Source organism: Pithys albifrons, chromosome 2 (assembly GCF_047495875.1).
Source record: "Pithys albifrons albifrons isolate INPA30051 chromosome 2, PitAlb_v1, whole genome shotgun sequence".
In the NCBI taxonomy this organism is placed as follows: Eukaryota; Metazoa; Chordata; class Aves; order Passeriformes; family Thamnophilidae; genus Pithys; species Pithys albifrons.
In genome coordinates, this window is record NC_092459.1 from 60,780,226 (window position 1) to 60,802,173 (window position 21,948).

At 43.5% G+C, this 21,948-nt stretch overlaps 1 protein-coding gene across 7 annotated transcripts in view; it reads right to left on the reverse strand.

Moving 5' to 3' along the window:
• The window catches only part of HIVEP2 (HIVEP zinc finger 2), a 140,951-nt gene extending 122,485 nt beyond the window's left edge, over positions 1-18,466 (reverse strand). For 4 of the 7 annotated variants that reach the window (XM_071549207.1, XM_071549205.1, XM_071549206.1 and 1 more), the window contains exon 1: positions 17,294-17,965. The gene's annotated coding sequence lies outside the window, so the exon portion shown is untranslated. Of the gene's footprint in view, positions 1-16,270; positions 16,379-16,827; positions 16,916-17,293; positions 17,966-18,252 lie in introns of those variants that run through there. The other 3 variants (XM_071549204.1, XM_071549211.1, XM_071549209.1) reach the window with 3 other exon arrangements.
• Positions 18,467-21,948: the final 3,482 nt, after the last annotated feature.

Genomic DNA, 21,948 nt, shown 5'->3' on the forward strand with positions numbered 1-21,948 from the left:
CACATGGTATAAAACATGTTTTATGAATCCATCTGGGGCAAAACTAATGTGTACAGCTCCAGGATTCCCTTGTCAAATATGACTGATAACCCAGCAGACCAAGTGCAGATGCTTCTTTTCAGTTTATTCCTCTCTTTCTGAAGCAAGTAAGGGCCAGCTCAAGGAAAGAGGTGAAGGCATGGGAGTTGGGTAGTGGCATGTGGATATTCAACATTTGGTAACTGTTTCCCAAGCTGCCCATCTAAACTTAAGTAAAGCATTAGTATACCTGGCAAGCATAGGGAGAATCTAAATTGCAGTCCTACCCACCACTGCTACCTTCTTAAATTAGAAATTAGAAAGACTTTTAAATTGAAAGCATCATTAAGACTCTGTTTCAGTCTCCATTCACAACTGGAAGCTTTAAAGTACAGTCTGAACAACCACTCCTAGGAAATGCTGATCCTCTCCTGAGGCAGAGGGGATGCATAGGCTTACAGTATGCTCTGATGCATGAGACACATTCTAGACCCATTTTTAATAAGCCTCTGAGCAACATGTCAAAATACAGTGATAAATACAGTCATTCCACAAGTATGTCCCAGCAACAACCTCTGGTGTCTGGGACACTGGGCTTTTCCTCTGTACACTGAATGGAACAGATTTGGTTGTCAGTGCTCCACTTGAGAGAAGTAGATTTTCAGAGGCACTTAACAAACCTCAGTGAAAAAGGTTACAAAGAGTTTGGAAAATGCTCTTTTGAATTCTCATACTACCATCACGAGCTGAAGAGAGTATTTTTGCTGCATTTCTGCAAAAACCACCCTGTGGTCACACCGGGAACTGAAGCCAGTCTTTCAGCCCCTGTAGTTTTCAATGTATTAGAGGGCAGTTAAATGCCTCCCTGGCATCCGATCCCGTCAGATCTCGGAAGCTAAGCAGGGTCAGCCCCAGATTAGTACTTGGATGGGAGACTCCTGGGAAATGCTGGGTGCTGTAGGTTCTAGTCCTGAGGACTTCACTGGCACTGTCCAAGCTCACTCGGCCGTGGCAGATGAACTGCAGGACTTAAACGGTGGGGCCAGTTCTGCGCACGCTGAGCCTCACCTAAAATCCACTGCGCAGGCTGGTAGGGCACACCCACGTGGGGACAGCCCTTCCCAAATCTTCGTTCGCGAAGCCGAGCCACACACACACAGAGCTGAAACTAGGGAATCACCAGCCTGTAGAGGTCATAATATATTGCATCTTTTGTGGGAGATATGCAGTGTCACTGGCTAACCAAAACAGTTCATTTTACTAAAAGGTCAAAGATAGTATCTTAATTATTTATAAACTACATATTTTGTGTATACTTTCAAAAACATTTTTCTACCTAGGTATGAACTGGCTTGGTTGTTTTCTACCCTTTCCTTTACAGATAAATTTTTCAAAGATAGTGTATCTTTAGAATTTGCTGCCCCATCACGATGAAGAAACTTCTACTGCTTCTTGTTCTGACTTTAGCTTAAAGAGTTAATCCTGAAGGTTGTAGATTTGGCATTAATCATCAGGATCCTTTTCAATATAAAAAATAAGCAGACAAGTTAGTCTTTGTTGTTGGCAATGATTTGCAGTACACAAGCATTAACTGTAGCAAAGACAGTTTGGATTAGTTCAATCAGAGTAAAGGGATCAGAATCTCGCCCTTAAAAATGTGGGTGCTGGAACAGAATCCAGCCACGTCCTGTAACACAGTGGGTGTAAGTAGTGACATTCTTCTGAGAGAAGGAAAAAAGGGACAACACCCTCAAAAGCACTGTAAGAAAGCTTCCCCTGTGCACAGCCAGGGAGCCATTCAATTTTCTGAAATCTGACCATTTAGTACCACACTCACTCAGAATAAATTTGGTCAACTATTTTTAGACCTATATCCAAGAATGAAGGAACTGCACCAACAGTTTGCACTTTTGACCATATTGAGACAATTGCCACACGGCACAGTGGCAGCAGCCGCACACAGACAGGCTGTGTAACCACTAGACACTGGCATGCCAAATCACAAATACGCATTTTTCACGCATATATGGTTTCCTGTTGCAATACAGTGTCTGCTAAAGAACATAGAATATAACAAGGAACAACTATGTGCTCACATACACGTCCATGTCCTGAGAGTTAATTTTCATGTAATTACATCTTACTGTTCCCTTAGTTGACAAATGGTATTAAACCATGGTTTCAGGTGAGAAAGTGCAATATGCAGTATAACTTGCATCCAAATAGGACCCTAATATTTTTAAAAGAATTGTTATCTGTTGCCTTGGTTTTACTCATTTAAAGTTTGAAACTTAAGGCAGATGCAAACTGTGACCTTTACTCAATACCAGTGCCCTTGGTATGCTGATGAAAACGTGCCATTCCAGTTGGTTGTGGTAAGTATGAATACATATGGAAAATAAGCAAAATATCTACAAAATATCTAGCACCTTTTACCGTTCACAACTCATCTGTGCAATACTTAAAACAAACCCACTACACTGCATCACTTCAGAATTCAAAGTATGTTTTTATAACTGTCACTTCCATTTGAAGGCATATTTGAGAAGTGCAAGTGGAAAAGCCACTGAGATTTTTTTGTTGAACTGTCTCATCACTAAGGGAATTCTCTCAAACAATTCTCTAAGCAGATAATTAAAATATCCTGCACCAATTTTATGAGGAAAACAAGGCAAAGAAAGATGACAAAGTCCAAGCTGGCAAACACCTGACAGCAGGTAATTATTTATCTTCAAATTGTATATGGCAAAAAACAGAAGTGGGGGGCTTGTTTTTCACTGTGAACCGTGTGTGCAACCCTAAGTACTGCAGTACACAGGATTCAGCATGAGACTGCCCACTGCCGAAGGGTACAATCCAACCACCACTGAAGTGGCAGCAATCAGAAATTCCTGAAATATTCCCTATCATTTTGTCTTCTCATTGACTGCATTCAGTTCTCCCAGAGCATGCTCTCCTAGCCCAGGAGGGCTCTGCCATCAGAACTGGTCTCTCCCCCCATATAACCTCAGACATCTTCTGGAACAGGGATGTATGTGCAGACTCCCATTCAGAAGCTACTGGGAAAATGTTACATTGCCAAGAGAAAAGTTCCGGTTATGGGGTAAGGATTGGTTTTAGGATGAAAACATTAAATTTCAAATGGGATGATCCCATGTAGTGCGGATGTGTGTGAATGTTCATAGAGATATAGCGTGAGAGTGTATATGTGTCTGTGGTGTGTGTACACATATTTACACACATACACTCATGTGTGTCAGTGTACAGATAAAAGTAATAAACACCCATGCATATATGTATAATAATATATATATTCACATAAGAAATAAAAGTTAATATATTAAAGTGATTTGACCAAGTGGTACCAAAATCCTATGCCTGTAACTATCTTTTATAAGTAATGACTTATGGAGATTCTTCAGACAAAACACCTTCAAGTCCTGGAAGCTAAGTGGGGAAAAGGCAAGACCTTATTTGGGGGTTTGCTCAAATATTTATATTTTATTTCAAATGTCTAATGAAGACAAAGCAGATTTGAAACTTGTGTTTAAGAACCTGAAATTTTCAACAATAGGTAACCTAACTTCAAGATACCAAAAGCAATTGTTAAAACACTAATTTAAATTGCTTTCATGGAAATAAGGAGAAAACACTTTAAAATGTTAAAAATATTAAATCAACTTCACTGCTTCTGTATGTCATGAATTCAACAAGATCCTAGGCAACAATAATATTTAGAATAAATATTTTTCTTACAAGAATAGCACTTTCTCTCAAATTGACCAGATGATATCAATTAAAAAAACAAAGATTACATACAAAAACCACATCTACTGACTTAAAAACTAAACTGTACTCCAGTGAGGACAAAGCTTGTTTAAGAAGGTATTTACTTTTCCTTTCAAAGATCTTCTTAATAGGAAAATGCTTTTTTTCCTGTACCATAATCTGAACTAAAGTCAATCCAAATCGTGAAAATCACTAAAACTTCAGAAAGCACACACTACTCAGTGTAAAATACTTCATGCATACACAGAATTGAATACATCAAAGGCAAATCCAATACTGATTCCAAGTTCTGCACTTATCCTATATGCCCACCTTAAAAAAAAAATGAACAGTGAAATAAATAAAATACTAACCAGTGATACAAAAATACAGTAACTTTCTACGTAATACACCATCTGTTCCTCCAGAAAAGCATGCTGCATCAAGCCACAGGGGCTACAGCTATGAAAAACCCTTGTAGAAGAGCCAAGTTCTGTAATGAGCAGTTTCAGGAGCTTTGGAAAACTGTACCAGCCACCACAGTAAGGAGGCAGACTGTGATACATTCAGTGGGAACTCACCACCCCACCATTCTGTGGGCTGGGGTTACCTGGCCTGCCTGGCCTGTCCTCAGAGAGCTCCCCGGATTGTGCAAACCCAGGATCAGAGGTTTACAGCATATCAGGAGAGGCAGACAGCACTGCAGAGCAAGTGCTAGTTGTTTGAGGATGTGGTGTTTTGCCATGGCTTTTTATGGGAAAGTTTTGTCTCCAGAGTTACAGACACAGTAAATTGGATTTCCCCAACAACTCCACAGACCACACCTCTACTGATGCTGCTCCCTGCTCATGTGCTGCGGATCTGGTATCCACATAAAGAAATAGTTTCCAGAACATGGGAGTAGGCAACCTACTACGTCTGCTACCCCTGAGGCACATGAAAACTGGGAGCTGCTGCTGCATGCCAGATGCTTGCTCACTGTTGTGTGCCTTACAGCAAATGAAGTCAGAGTCTTCCAGCCACTCGGGTAGAGAGGCAGGCAGGAGAGACCCAGATCAAAGAAATACTAAGGGGTGCTCTGTTATGGTTAGGAAGGGCAATTAAGGTGTGCAGCCCTCTCCTTCCAGCTGGCAAAGTCTCAGGTACTCAGGATTATGTAGTAAAAATTTACTTCTGCCACTTCTATTATTATTCATTAGGTGTGTGTTAAACAGGTATCTGGCCTTTACAGCCTTTGGTTGCATTATCACACCAAGCACAGGCTTTAGGGTAAGGTCTGAGATGTATGAACCATGCTTGGAAAGACTTTGCTTTTGCTCTCTATCACCATCTCCAGAACAAACGACAGAATCGCAGAATCCTGGGCAATTAGGAGACTACACCTGGACTGGAGGGAATTCACGAGCCAACACATTATCACAGCTCTCATTAATAAAATAATAAACTGTGCAATTACACTGTGTTGTACACATACCTCAGGGTATGCAGTAAGGCACAAACTTAGAAATGGAATGTTTCCAACAACCAACAACAATTTAAACAGGCAAGGATCCTTATCAAACAATTAGGTTACTCAAGAACTACTCCAATAACTGGCCCTTTTTGCCCAGGGTTATGCATTCTAGAATCTTGTGAAAAGCTTTCGTTGAACTGGGCTTTTTCCTCTTCCTTTTTCATTTTGTTTGTAGTATCCAAAGAAAGAGAATAACTCAGCTGCCCTCTAATCCACCCACCAGGTGAGGTACAAAACTATTTTTAAATTACATCTGAAAATGGGGAAGTGCAAAGAAAAACCTTATCAGTGATAAGCTAATTCAATTTGGTGCTACTGGGCTACAATGGAGAACTAGATAGGACAGGTAGGTTACACTAGAACCTTGCAAACCTTCTGTGTATGTTGTTTCATCTCTTTTAACATTGAACCATACCAAAAACAGGCAAAAAACCCAAACCAAACAAAAAAAATAATGCCAGTTGAAATAAGACGGTATCAGACCTCATTAAAAAAACAAACAAACAAAAAACACAAAGACACCATACACAAACTGAAATGAAATGCAAGCTTCTCACATCTTAAAAATTCCAAACCCAGATAATGGGATTTCAGTTGGGAGAGAAGCATACAGAACAAGTCAGATACAGCTCTAGCTCCAAACAAGTTCCTTTTTCAGCTGAGTTATAACTACAAATAATAATTAAAAAAAAAACCTAAAACCACAGCTCTAAGCCACTGTCAGTTCCAACACTTGCACCTAAAACTTCACACATTTTATATTCAAAGCACAATGAAAGCACCTTGGGGTACACAATGCATGTTTTTCTTTTCAAATTACCTTATACCGTACAGATAATTTCTTTTGAGAGTGCCTTTTTTTGTAGACCTTCTCTGCCTGAAGTATCCAGAGGCTATTTCCACGTAGACAGTTTCTCCAACATTCTCACCTAATGTTACTAACTCCAATGAAAAGCAAACGTCACACACCAAAGGTTTCCATTTATAGGCCGAGAGAGTCATGAGGAGCACTATTTCAGCAGTACAAGTCCTGTCTACAGCCAATGGCAAAATCCTGGCCTCATGGGGAAAAAAAATTGGTAACAACTTCCCATTCTGCACTTTTATTGATCATGATATGACCCAAAATGACAAAATTTTCATTTTATTCGTAAGAGACAAGGCAGTTCACATGGTGTCACAAGCTGTGTCGGGCAGAGTTTAGTGTCATCTTCTCAGCTATGGGGCACTGATTAGAAAACTGTCAGATGAGGGCAAGATGGTTTTGTGCTTGACACCAGAAAACGGGAAGGTCAAGCAACAAGATAAGTGTTGACATGATGCAAGTTCTCTTTATGATAGCTTTCATTTCCATCATCTATTTACACAGGTAGTCTGCTCATGGATTGACTTCCTGGTCACATTTCTACATCCACAAGACCTGGCACCACCAGTTCAGCCATGGGGTGGACATGGGTGTCCTACAGAGGAGCAAGGGTTAATGAGCACCATGCACAGAGTGTCAGGCAACATCAACCACTGGGCCTCAGGAATGATCCTTTAACCTTCCAAATAGACTGAGAGTGATATGACTAGAGCATGTAAAAGAAATTCAAAGTGCTCCAATTCAGAGGGTAAACATCTTCATGGTCCAACAAGACATGACCTTGGCTGAGTCAGTCACAGGCAATTAAATGGGCCATGGTCAGTTACTGACCCTGCTGGCATCCTCCTATCAGCAGAGGACTCAAAACACTGAATAACATTTTAGAAAGGTCACCTCGGCATATTCTGATACCCACTGTACCAAAGTGAGACCACAGCAGTTCACTAAAGAGAACTAATAGCTTTTTTTTTAGCTGTTTAACAAAATGTGGCTATGTATATGCATCTATGTATACCCCTGTGAAATAAATGCTAATACATGGAAATAATGCAAATATGTTTATTTATTTAAAATATCTTCTTTGCTATTTAAATAACAGCAAAGGTTGAACCCACATTGAATCTAGGATAAATCTTCCTCTCAGTGACAAACAAGCTAGACCTCCAACCATGTGCTCTCAGGAAATTATTCCAGGTTTACTATACTATGAAGAAGACAGCACATGACTAAAGGGAAAAGCTATGATAACACATATGTGTATATGTATATACTTAGACATGACTTCTTAAATATTTCTTCATACAATGGGACAACTCCCCTCAATTTTCTGCTGTAATTTGTCTATTTCTATGGGAAATCATCAAAGTAGAAATCAAAAAATCCTTTTTTGGCTGAAAGAAAAACACAGGTGTATTCTCATCATCTGGATGTAACACTGTTTGAATTATGTAATGAGACTGTGAAACACAGCTCTCTGTTGCTAGTGTGTGAATCTGTAAATAGCCACCAAATCTATTTATTACACTCTTGGCTCGCCAGACAATCCACTTAACTGAGAAAAAGGTAGTCAAAATTGGTTTCATTTATTCCCCTGCTTCCTAGTTAAGTGGGTCAAACTATTGACCAGGACCAAATGATACTGCAAATAAATTAAATCAAGAGCATGCATAAGCAAATGTAAAGAGAAATACCTTCAACCACTGAGCAAGATAAGAATGCATTGTATTCTGTGTGTAAGCTATCTGTGGCGATGTCAAACAAGTTAAGATTGTGCTTTTTGTAGGATCTTAGTTCTCATCAACACATGATTGTAAAACTTGTGATTGGGCAGGGATTTTAAAGACTATAATACCAAAATTCTTCAGGTTGAGGACAATGTTAGAGGGAAACTTGATCTGATAAAAATAACTTCCTTTAAGCAATTATAATCCACTATCAGTCACATTCAAACCTCCAGTCCCCATTTTACTGATCTTCCACTCTAAGCCTCATCCTCAACCACCATACATCCAAAATAGTGTATTTAACATCCGTGTTTTCTTCTTTAATTACTAAAGCTGTGAGTGACAAAGAGGAAGCAAATTAAAAGGTTTCTCTCTTTGTTACTCCATTTGTGGAAAATATGCTGCACTGAAGTTTTGGAGAAGTGTGCGTAAAGGAACTCCATCATCCCAAGTGCCTTTCTCTTTCCTGCCATGCAGAGGGTGATCTGAGGAGCAAGGGAAGTAAAGTCGGGTATATCTACTCAAAGCTACTTTGCTGTTACTACAGAGGAATGAACAAAGACCCCAGACACACCACAAAACATTACATAGAGGACACAGACCAAAACTAAACCAAAGGTTCCTCTCACTGTACACTTGCCTTTTACAAGTGAATGTGGCCACTTCGGCCTATCATGGAAGGTTCAGGTCTATCAACCCTGGATGATGAAATCTATACAATCCAGAAGCAAAACAGGTATTTTCAAGGTACCCTGTAAAAGCACCTTGTCCTTGCTCCAAAAGAAAAATTGGGAGGACCTGATATGCTTTCATTTCCCTCTCTATTGTCTCATCTCTCTTCCAAGTCTGTTCATAAAGATAACATACTGAGTGACTAAATTTTGTCCACAAAGAAATCACTAACTAATTTAATGGAATCACTGGACAACTACATGGTAAGAGTTTTCAACTATTAATGAGATACACTAAAACCAATGCAGAGAAAATTAATGTGTTATATGTCATCCTTTTGCTGCTCAGAATTTCAAAGACCAAAGTCCTGTCAGTCCAAAAAAAGGTGCTATGGCAATCTTCATACTACTGTGTATCAGTTCCAATTTACAATCTTACTTGTTTACAAAAAAAATTACTGTTACAAAAAAATTGCCCTACTAATTACTTCAAATCATGTAGCAGTTTTTCTAATGCATGGCTGACTCTGAAGGTTTTTTACCAATAATTAACATTACTTACCATATTAAATTAGGTCAAAGATGAATATAATTTGTGTATTTTTAACTAGTAATTAAGCAAATCAGGTATTAAAAATATAAGATATATTAAACATGACAGATAACTTACTAGACCAACTTCACTGCCCTCTCCATCCCAACGTTTTGCCATCATACCAACCAACTGCAGAGGTAGCAGCACTGTATTTGGCATGACTCTAGCTCTAAAAACACCTTCCTGTGAGTTTGTGTTTCACTAACATCATTTCCCCTTCAAGCATATTATACAAATGACTGCTACCCCTACATTTATAACAAATTTCTGCAGATGTTATTGGTAACATCTTGTTAAGCCTGTATTAAAATTCAACCGTACCTCACAAAATTAAATACATGTAGCATACCCGTTATTTAACCCTTATGAAATCAATTCTAGCCAAGCAACACTGTGAAAATATCCACTGACACTTAGATTTTGCTACTGTTGTAGGACCAAGCACAAAATAATGGAACAAACGGTAAGTTCTGTTTGACACAATTTTACTGAGAATGTTGGAAGAAATTATATTCACAGAGCTTTGTAGAGATTTTGAAGCAAAATCTCTTTACTCAAAGAGCCTAATACCACAGCCTCGTCTGGTGATCAAAACAGGCTATCATATCACACAGTGTCAGGATGTCCAACTTTATGGTCTCCATAGTTCATAGTTTAATCCCATTTTTTAGTAAACTGTAGAAACTTTTATTGACTTAAACCGAATAGGGAATTTGGCTACAGGAGTCTATGAATGTCCTGCCAAAGATAAGTAACTTTTTCACTAAAGAACTATTTTATCTCACACATATGCAGTTAAAAAGACTTTCCATAAGCAGCTTCAGAAATTGTGTTCATAAACATAACTGATTTTAAAAGAAAAAAGTCAAAATTAGTCCATCTGTATTGTTACAGAAAATCATGAAGTATACTTGAATTTATTTTCTAAAACATTAACTAAATAGTTTTAGAAATTCAACTCTCAAGATGAATCAGTGTTTCACAGGTGTCACAGAGGATGCAAACACCATCAGCATACATGGATGTCAGTCAACCATGGACCTGCACTACTCTCTAGAGCATCTTTTTCATTGCTAATGCTTGTGCAGAAAGAAAAGCACATTGGGACCTAAAAAAAATTGACAACGGTTATAGCAAATAAAAATATTATTTTTCAGCTAACTGAACTATTTATTTTAGCTGTCTTTGAAAGACAAGGAACATAAAACTCCACATACTTTTAGAACTTTTGTAAGCAGACTACACTCAAAATGAACTACGCTGACTTACAAAGACTGTTAATAGCTGCCAGCAACATAGTCTCTGTTGAATACTAACTTTGGTATAAACTAAATAGTTTTTGCTTTAACTAAATACTGTCACATCTTGTTGTCAAGGAAGGGTAACCTCAGTTATTATTTCAAACTATTCTTTCTTGACACACTACACATGTTTTGTTTAAATGCAAACCACAAACACAAAACACACAAATACAGAGATTAGGCCACTTATCTTATTTAAACAAACAACAGAAACAACAAACAATGAGCAAGACAATCCCACTGTCTAATCAAACTAATTTTGATAATCCTGATTCTGTGCCATTAGATGTTTCTTAAACATAAAGTTTCTTTCTGCCTAAGCACAGCTATTATCATATGGAAAAACTGCTTACTAAATAATGTTTCAACAAAATTCTCTGGCATTATATTCTACACTGTGCAATTAGACTTTTCTTTCAGCTTCTTACACTTCTTTCTAGAAAACACCCAGTATTACTCCATATTCATAAATCACTTGATAAGGAGTACACCCAAGCTTCAACCGTCCACCCAGCAAGCCCAGCAGAGGAAAATTCCAGACATGCTTGGGTGTTGGGACGTTGGGAGGACTAAGTTAGGACAGCCAGCCCAGCAGTGATATTAACCTCTGTAGCCACAGAAGTCTAAACTTCACTATCAATTACAGAAAATAATCTGGAGATTTTCTGTTTAATTTTTTTCAGGACTATTTTCTTATGAAGAGGGTCAAACTCTACTTTATTGCATTACCTTTTAAAATGTCACCCAACACTGTAATTTCAATTCCCTTTAGCTCCTCTAGTTTTCACTTTTCTATTAAACTGAACTGTACATGCAAATTATCTAACTGCTTTTCTTTGTATGGAATTTCCAATAAACTACTATCCAAAAAAGCAAACTTTTTGTAGCAATCAAACCTTGAATTTCTCCTATATGACACAACAGCAACTAAAGCACAGCCTTAAAAAAATACATCCTTCGTCCCACACTTTTGCAGCTTACATAAATCATAGATTTTAGCCAGATCTGCATCAGTCTTATTACAATTTATATATGTTGCAATGAACGTAAATCTTTAAGAACAAATACATTCTTTTACAATGGTGGGGGGGTTGTTTTTGCTTTTTTTGGGGGGGAGGGTGGGGCAGGGATCAAGTTTCTTGTATATGAGTTATATATTAGGGCAGAACTGTCAATTACAAGAAAAAAACAAAACAAACAAATTTTCTGTTACACAAACACAAATTGAGGTGCAACAAAACAAACCCCAGGGTGCATAAAGTGGCCATAAACTCATTACCTACTACATTATTATATCACTTGTGGTTTCTGTGTCATTTTTAGAAAGAACTTTTCTGTTGAGACCAAGTCTACACTGACAGAGATAGAACGTGCATAAACAAACACAGAAAAAAGAATATTATCACTCTACAAACTAGTCGTATCAGCACAACCATGTCACCAGGGAATTTACATCAGATAATTAAATCCACATTTGTGCACTGTATTTCTTTAAGAAAACTGCCATTTAAGTGGTACATTTTTGGGTAGGTATGCCCTGAGACCCCCATCCAGAGAAAGTGGAGGGGGAAAAAGCATACACAGTTTATTCTTAATTCATATAAAAGGCAATATTCAGGTTCAAAAACAGTAGAAGACACATATCCAGGACAGAATAAGGAAATACAAAAACATGAGCAATAACATGACCAAAACCAGTGTGTCCACATTGCTGCTAATGCCCTGGCATACAGAGCACAGAGAGAGCATTTTGCAGATGTAAGAAAAGTACCTGAAAGAGAAATGAAAATAAGCACCCAGAATCCACAATACTTCCTCAGAGCAAGAAGAAACTCTTATGTTCAGACCATATCAATGACAGCAAGAAATTAATCACAAGACAATAAAACAAGACAAGAAGCTTAATTTGCCGGCAAAATTGCACACCTGATTATTCTACATTGAGGATTTAGAAACACTGTATCAGATTATTTCCTCTACCCATACCCTCTCACACCTTCTCCATGCCCATAGCTTTGTGAGAGACATTTCTCAGAGACTAATCTTACTGGCAACAGCCTACTACAACTGAGTAGTTAGGGCAAACTCAATTGTTTAATCCATGAACAAAGGTCCAAAATGCTAAAAAATATGATGTACATGGTGTCAGCCACTTGCTATTTCAGTAAAAAAAAATTATATTTTTACAGACATTAAAATATTTTTTAATGTCACTAATTATTTCTTAAGGTCCAAATAGGGGCTTGCTAGTTGGTTGTCATGGAAAAATTTCTAGTACTTCTATTTACAATAGATTTTTTTCTCTCAGGCTGTCAGATCAGCACTTTTACAAGTCCAAATTTCACTGGAGAATAAAGAATATGGCCCCGGTGAACTGTTTTTTAATATTTCCTGCTGAAATAGGGCAGTTGCTGCAAATCCTATAAAAGCTGTTTAAGCACCCAAAAGAGAAACAAAACTGTACAGACTTGCTATTTCCTATCAAAATGGCACAGTCAGCTCGAAATTTTCATTCTTCTGAGATAATTCTGTGTTACTTTCTTTAAAGGTAGCATCCAAAATTACTGATTGAAACATGTAAAAAATATTATTCTCCCTTTTCCATCCAGCTTATGCTTCCCCTTGTTGTTTCTTCACTTCTTTAGGAACTGCTAGATAGTTCCTTTCATTGAACTGGTAAAAACCAAAAAAACCCAACAAATAACTAAGCTACAAGAGAAAGCCAAATAACTTTAAAAAAATATTTGATCTGTAACATACTACTTCAGAGATGCTGTTTAAGAAATCATAAGGAAAAACAACCTGTCCCTTTAAAAGAAAAAAAAACATTTAAGGTGGTTTCCTCATAACGTATAAGACCTTTTTCAAACAACAAAGGTATGCAGCCTCTGCACTCAACACTCCTGTTCAACTCCCAAAAGTATTATCAATGAACTCCTTCTGAAGCCTTTAACCCATCACACTAATAATAATTATGCATTCCTCCTGCTCAGAGGACCAAAAATTTAAAACCAAGCACTGACAGACTCAGCTCTTCTTAATGTCTGAGGTAAAATGTGTGAAGGGCACTGACATGAAGAAACAACTTTTGATGGGACCTAAGACAGAGAGAGTTAGTGCTCAGCTACCTGCAATTCTTAGGCAGACTCATGTAAGAACTACATGGAAGTACTACTTGCTGAGCTCTACTTACAGAGCTGGGTAGGTAACTATCAATATAACTACAGCTTATTACAAAGCCCCACCATATTCAAATGTGAAAGATGGCGTGCCGTATTTCATAACCCAGGTCACATTACTGTGACTTATACATTACTGTGACTTTTATAGTCTACAGTAATATTCTTAAATAACAAGCATTCTTCTCTTTGATGGGTAAATATTGCAGTATTTCTCTAAGCAAACCACTTCTGCCAGGCACATTGCTCTTATATTCTCACTACCTTACCCAATATGATTAAATTACAAAAGCAGTAGCTGCTTTGGACCCGAAAATGATGAGCAGAGGGACATGCAAAACTGTATTCATTACTTTCACTTCTGCTCAAACCCAATACATCTTAATTCTTTTAAAAACCAGCACCTAAATAAACAAATAAACAAAGAAGTTTGATAAAATGCTCAACAACAAGTGTCCTGCTTTAAAAACATCCAGCTTAGTTACAAACATGCAAACCAGTGCCGTCAGTTTCCTCGCATAACTGAGTACAACCAATGGTATTAGAAATAGTTAAAAGTCAAAAAAGAATAGCCTTGTAGGGTGCCACCACATAAACTAAACATGATATACTGCCAAACACTCAAGTAGACACATGTACCATAATTCAGCAAGGACCACATGAATGCATATGGCTCTCTGTTTTGTCTTCATAGTAACAAGGAGGTTTGTAAACAGATCTCACATATGAGGCAATCTAGTCACTTGAGAACCTACAAATCTGCCTTTATAAAGAAGCATTCTGCACTGTTGCCACACAATTGGAGTTAGATACACAATTAAAAGTCCTCTACATTTGTGCTTTGGGACAAGTGCTGCTCAGTTTTATTCTAATCCATAGAAGGGAGGTTTTAACACATCACTTAAGCCAGGATGTATAAGACTGTTATGCCAAATAGCCATTGGAAAACAGTATCAACACAACAGACTATAAAACATAAAACATGCTGATTGTTCCATCAATCATACCACTGCTACCTTTGCACAGCTGAAAACCACAGTAATCTTAAATGCCTTTGCAGATGACAGCAGAAACTTTGTAAAACTCACATGGAAAAAAGCCTCTCAGCCTATTATACAATACTAATTTTTTTCAAAACATGAAATAAAGGGGGAAAAAAAGAAAGTTTCTGATAATCGATACCTGAAGTTTCAGAAGTATCTCCTGACAAGAAGGATAAGGAAAGATTTAGCATCTAACTGTAAATATATATAATCGCCAGGTTATACTCCATCTATCTAAATATGTCCATGTGCTGCAAACCTTAGAGGCAGAGACTGTCCTATCTTTAAAAAACAGATGCACTTTTTTAGCATGTCTGCATATCATTTCCACTATCAAAATTTTGAGGATTCCGCACCACATCCCGATATCCTGAGGATCAAATTCCTCTGGTAGTCAGTGGTAATCCACAACAACAACAGAATTTAAAACTGGGCCCACTGAATTTGTACCTCGTTAGACTAGTAGTTCTTTTAATTTAGTAATTACTATAATTACCCGGTGTCCCCAGAACTCCTGATGACGATGACCGGAGCCCCCTTGCGCTGGGAGCTGCACGAACACACGCCTGCACCCACCAGCGCCAGGGAGCAGAGAAGCACACATCTACTAGCCAGCAACGCATCTCTTTGGCCACCCTGGCCACTTCATTAACTTCTTTCATAACAATACTCAGTATAAACTCAGCAGAAGGAAAGATAAAAAAAGTAACACCTTTGAATAAGTCGGTATGAAGTGTTTTAAGCCCCCTCTATTATTAATAATGCACAACACCAAACAGGTTTTGTATTAAAGTTCATTTGAAATGAACTTGATTTTGAAATTAAAGAAGGGAAACTATTTAGCTAAGTATTTCTGCTGAAACTCATTAGTATGTCTACGAGTTTAATTTTAAAAAGCATTTAAGAAATACCGTCTACAAAAATCCCCAACTTTAATGTTTGAGTAGAAATTTCATTTCTTCAACTACCATATAAAAACAAAAAAAAACCAAAAACACCTAAAAAAAAAAAAAAAAAACAAAACTTTGACCATTAGTGCCAACTAATAAGAAAAACAGAACCCTTTTCCGGGAAATTAAGCTCTGATGAGTTTTATCGTTGTCCCGGGGCGAGTCCCGGCCGACTGCCCATGGAGACAAGGCGTTCTGGCCAGCGGCCGGCGGGACCCCAGGCAGGCGGGCTGGGGCTTCCCGCCGGCTTCCCCACCCGCGGAACGGAGCACTTCGGGGCACGCATTAGCTGGAGCACAGACATCATCACCTTCCTTCCCCTGCGCTCCTTGAGGAGGGGGAAGGCCGTGCCGCCCGCCAGTCCCCGGCAGGAAGGTCGGAGCGGGCTACGGGGCATCACCCGGGATAACCCGGGGCTTTCCCCCGCCCCGCCCCCCCCCTCCCCCTCCCCCTCCCCCTCCCGGCGCCGCTTGACCCCGACGGCGGGGACACAGTGGGGACACGGCGGGGATGCGGAAGGGCAGCCCGCAGGTCCAGCCGCCTCCCGGCGCGGAGCCGGGGTGCGGTGGTGTATCCTATGCGATATCCTATGCGACAGGCGCGGACGTGCCGCTTACATAATCGCCGCCGGCCGCACACGTACCCCGCATTACATAAGGGATCGTGCCCCCGCCGGCCCCCGCGGCAGCCCCGCCGGCGGGCGGGGGAACAGAGGGAGGGAGGGAGGGACCCGGCAGCGGCCCCGGCCGAGCCCCTCGTTAACCCCCTTCCTGTGGCGTTTACACGTCATGGAACATTCCCGGAACGGGCCAACGTCCCACCCACTTCAGGGAACAGTCACCGCGGCGCAGCGCGCACACGCACTCACACACACGCACCGCCGGCGCGGTGCCGGGTCTCCCCGCACACACACACACACGCACACCCCAGTGTCCGGCGCCCCCCGCGGGGACGCGCTGGCAGCCGCAGGAAGACCCCCTCCCTCCCTCCGGCGCCCTGCCCGCCACCGCCGCGCCGGGTGGCCCCGGGCGGCCCCCCCCGCATGGAGCCCCCCCGGCTCCCGGAGCGCCGGAGGCCGCGGAGAGACCCCCGTCGGGGCGGCCCCCCCGCGGGCGCCTCTCCCCGGCGGTGACCATGCCCATTCCCCGCCGCAGGAGGGGATTACGCAAGGCAGCCTGCTCCTCATCTGCATACACTTACAAGCCGGGTATTCCCCACATTTCCTAACGGCGTGTCACCGCACCGACAAAGGCCTGTCCCCGCCGCGTCCCCCTCCTGCGCCGGCTCAGCGGGAAGGGCCGCCGGCCGTGGTGCCCCGGGGACGGTGCCGGTGCTTGCCAGCGCCCAGAGCCGCCGCCACAGAGGTGACTTACCGGTCCGGCGGTTTTACAGCCCCGCCGGCTTCCCCCGCCGCCTTGCCCTCCATTTACCCCCGCAGCCCCGGGCGCCCAGGGCGGCGCTCGGAGCGCCGGCCACAGACCCCACGGCTCAGCCAAGCGTCCCCTCTTCCGTGGCCCGACCCGCAGCCTCGCGGCGCCCCGCGACGCCCCGCACCCAAGCCCCGCAGCAGCCCCGCAACCATACCGGCTGTCAGCTGATGCCGCTGACAGGGGGCGAGTGGCGGGCAGGGAGGAGGGGGCTGCCCGCAGCAGCCGCTGCTGCTCACCTGGGAAGTCACCGAGGAAGGAAGGAGGGAAGCCCTCCCGGTGCCCTTGTTGTTGTTGTTGTTGTTGCTGCTGCTGCTGTCGATCTCGCCGGGCGCTCGTGTTGCTCCTTTGCTAAGGGCTCGCCCGGAGTGAGGCGGCTCGCGGTGCTTCTTTATATATAAAGACAGACAAGAGATATTCCAGCGGCCAAGGGGCGCCCGCTTCACGCGTTTATCTTAAGGCAGGTCATTCCTCTCCCTCTTTTTGGAAAGGCTCATCACCATCTCCCTGACAGTGGCGGAGGGGCTGGTGTTGCACGGGGGAGAGGCGGAGGCCCGGGAGGCGCAGCCCGCCCTGGCCGCGGCGGGAGGGAGCGCTCGGCGCTGCAGGCGGCTCCGCCGGGCTATTCCTGGCACCACTTCCCAGAACAGAAGTTACAGGGCGGCGAGCGCGGAGCGAGCGCGGGGAGCGCGCCGCCCGTGACGTCACTGGGTCCCCCCGCGCGGCGGTGGGGAGCGATCCCGGGAGCGGGCGGTGGGCGCTGCCCGCCCGCTGTGCCCCTGCCCGTATCCGGCGGAGAGGGGCCGACAGCGCCGTGCGCCCGGGCAGGGCACGGAGGCAGGGCCTCGGAGGGCGAAGTGGCGGCCTCACCCCGCCGGCGGAGATCGCCGCTCCCCTCCCCCTCCCCGCCGAGGGAACTCCCAGGAGAGCCAGTCCCGGCTTGCCGTGCGCAAGCCGCGCGTCCTCCCGGCCTGAGAATTTCCTCCGAGAACGCGGGATCCTCCTGCCCCCTCCCCTCCCTCCGCTTCCTTTTTCTCCCTCCCCCGGCCCCTCCGCCCCCTCGCTCTTCCCTGGCCGGGATCACGTTATCTGTCAGGGAGAACAATACACCGCCGGGGCTCCCCGTGCCGGCTGCCAGCCCCAGCTTCACAGCCGCGCCCGGGTTTCCCGGGGCGGGGACCACCCGACCCTCGCTCACCCCGCACTCAGCACATGGCCAGGAGCAGGGGGCGCGCAGCAGCCCGGCCCGGCGGGGCTCGCTGCCGCCGCGGAGCGCAAGGAGCCCGCCCGCCGCGCCGCCCCGGGCCGTGCCGCAGACACACGCATGTATTGCAACACCCGCTCGCCGCCAGCGCCGCGGCCGAGCCGCGCATAGCGAAGCGGAGCGCAGCAGCTGCCCTGGGAGCGCGGGCGCAGGCGAGGGCGGCCGCCGCCCCGCACCGGGTAACGGAGCTCTCCTGTCCCCGCCGCCGCTCACGGGGCCGCTCGCGGCCAATGGGGGCCCGCAACGCCCGGCGGCGGCGGGCGGGGCTCGACCGGGTCAGGCCAGGGCCGGTGGTGGGGCCGTTCTCCCGCAGCGTCGCCGGCCCCGGAGCCTGCCCACCCACGCCAGGAGAAAGGCGCCGCAGGCAGAATACCCGCCCCGGCGGGGCGACGCGGTGCTCGCGCTTCCTGGGAGCATCCCAGCGCCCGCCCGTGGCGGTCGGGAGCCCCACCACCGGTGGTTGGAGCTGCCGCTGAAGCAGGACCCGACTCGGGTCCCGTACCGACACACGCACCGGGTCCTGCCGCTGACATCGGCTTTGAATTAGTTAAGACTGGGCGCGGTTACGGGGAACAGCATTTGTATTTCTGGGATTTGCTACGGCTGGTCGGAGAGTGAAGCTCAACCGGCTGGTTCCCTCTCCCGGCCGTTCCGGCAGCGCGGGGGTCCCTTCCCTGGCCTCGCCTGGTTTGTTTTTGCTGTGGCACCGGCGCCGGTTGAGTTTTTGATAGCAGATTTTCATTTAATTTTCAGAGCAAAATAATTTTCTTTTGGGGAAGCCATTCAGCCGCATTTGCAGGTTACCATAAGTTGATTGGAAGTGATGCCAACTCGCAGCTCCGTCACTGTGACATTGGAAGTCATACTAGCACCTGAGATTATTCCTTTTATTGAGATCAAGAAAAAAAAATGAGCCTCCTGGATAAAAACAAATAAGTTTACACATAAATCCTGAAAGCAGTTGTTCTTATTACAGATGCCAGGGCAAATAAAATTATTTCATAATTTTAGTAGCTAAGAATTTAAAGTCGTTCCTGGGCTTTCATTAGGGACTAATAAAAATGCAGTGCTCAGAGTTGGCAATACAGGGCCATAGAATCTATTAATAAAAATCCTCTCATGCTACTGTGATCCTTGGCCCCTGTTGACTTTGGTGGCCTCCAAGTCAGGACCACAGTGCTCAATCCAGGACATGCAGGAGAGTCTTGGGGCTTCCTGGGACTCACCTCAAGTGATATGGGCACACGTATCTCCTGTGATCACAATTTTATGATAAATTATGGCTTCTGTTAAATAAATGGCTCGCTACTGCAAGCATGCTCAATACTAAGAGGACTGAACAAAGAATTACTTGCTGCTTGTTAAGTCTGTGAGCATGTCTGTCTTTGTTTTCCTGATTTTGGTGGGTTGCTGTCATTCCTGATACTGAGTATTGTTTGACTGAAATTAGTCTGTTTGAGCAAACATATTGACTTCAGGTTTGTGATCTTTATTTGATGTCATATCAGAATAAGTCAATGGGAGATGGGAGTGCTTAGGATTTGTTTTGCATAGAGGTTTGCCCATCCTGCTGCTTTTCACAACAGCTGCGTTTACCTCTGCCCTGAAGTGATGGCTGCCAGTTATTTCCCTCTGAGAGGCTGCAGACTCCTGAGCTGCACCTTTGACTTCTTGCTGTATGCCCAGCATTGTCAGCGTCTCTCCTCCCTCTCACAAGGCTTCAGAAGTTCATTTTTCTTGTCACAGGGACCAGCCCACAGCAGGTGTGCAACAAGGTTCAGTGTTCAAAATAAGGACTTAATTGACAGTCATATGCTGGAGCTACAACTCTTCAGCACTTTGGTGTTCCCAGCGAAGAGTGTGCTCAGAAACCCTGGCTGTTGTATGAAATTTGTTTGGCTCAAGCCCCAGAGCAGGTTTTGACAGGCTGCACAACTTGCTGCTGCAAGGGTCCTTAGCCTGGAGGAGATCCCCCAGCCAAAGAGGCAGGGAGGTCTTTGCATGGTTCTGTCAGCCCACTCCCTCTTTGTGCACAATTGTAGGGGAATGGGTGTAACTGAGTACAAACTGACCTTCATCCCTGACCAACGCCCCTTTCCCCTCCCATAGGGAGCATGAAGCAGGAGCACTGTCCCTCAGAGGGACTGCAGCTGGGACGCCTGGGGAGTTTTCCTCCCAAACTCCCGCTAGTGACTCCACAGAGAGGCAGCAGACATCTGAATCACTTTCTCTCGCCTACTCGTGGCAAAAACATAACTTAATAATGATGTTCTTGCGTTATACAATCCTGCCATTTCCCTTTAGATTTTTTTTTTTACATTTACACCCAGCACTTAATAAAACTATCACTCTAACAAATTAGGAAGAGAACTAAGGGAGCTCTCAGATATGAGATCTATAGCTGCTATTTAAATATAGATTTTGCACATTCATCAAAAAAGAAGTCATCCTTGCTGCTTGGATAGCACCTTGTCCATCACAGCTGCTGCTCACAGCAAACACAATACAGAACCATAATATTCAGCAAGGATGTTCACAGATTAGTAAGCACTATAAATTATTATGAAAACTTGGTTTGATCTCAGAACATACACAATCCATCGGTTTGGTAAATTGTGCTGCTCCTAAAGTAGATAATAGAAAGCATTACGTAATTTTTCTATAATAGAGCAGTTGAATTGGAATGTTAAATAACCATTCCTAAAATAGCTAACAATTTTAAAGCAATTTGTCCTTTCTTTCGTGGGAAAAAATTACTTGGTCCCCAAACCTGTACCCACAAAATCTTTACTATTCTTCACAAAGTTGGTATAGATAGAGCTGCAGAAAAAGGGACAATGCCTTTATACAAGGCATTGACACTATCTATTGATTTCAGTGTTAGTAGTGTAAAGCAAAATGGACCAAATGTATCCAATTTTCTTAAAGTCTCAGAGAGTAGGAGCGCATAACAAGACTAGTGGTGTTATTTTGCTGTTTAGATCCTCTTTCTTAAGGCTTGAGTAAATGCGAAAATCTATGGGAAACTGGGAATGGCTTTCTTTATAAATAAACAAATACTAATAGTTTCCTATCAATATTGCTTAAAACACATTGTGCTTATTTATGTAGGAGCTTTCTCCCATGTTCCATTACTTGTTTTTCTGACTGCCTGGACTGCAATGTCTCTTGCTGCCTTTGCCCTTTCTGCCCTCACCACTGCCTTTTCTAACTCCCTTGTTACATTCAGTGATCTTAGCATTTATTAATAAACCCACAAGATTCTCAGGGCTGGCTTTCCAGTCCTCCTCTTTAGAAGACCTGCTCTTTCTCCTCTCATCAGGGAGAGAAGGGCCCTGAGCTGAATGCTGGGTGATGAACAGCCAGCGAGGGTGAGTGTCCCTCTCACCAGCTCTTCCTCAGGGGCTCACAGGGTGCTTGAAGGGGTACACCCAGTGGCTCTGGGGATGGGAAGGAGGATGAGAAGGGAGACCAAGATGAATCTGAAGAGTTGGCAAGAGTCATGAAAGGGCTGAATTTGTCTCCTGCTTTACTTTGGATGTTAAATGCATTACAAAATCCACTTGAAGAGCAGTATTAATGCAGGTAAGTGATTTTATTTTGAAAGATGCCTACCTTCTACTGACCATT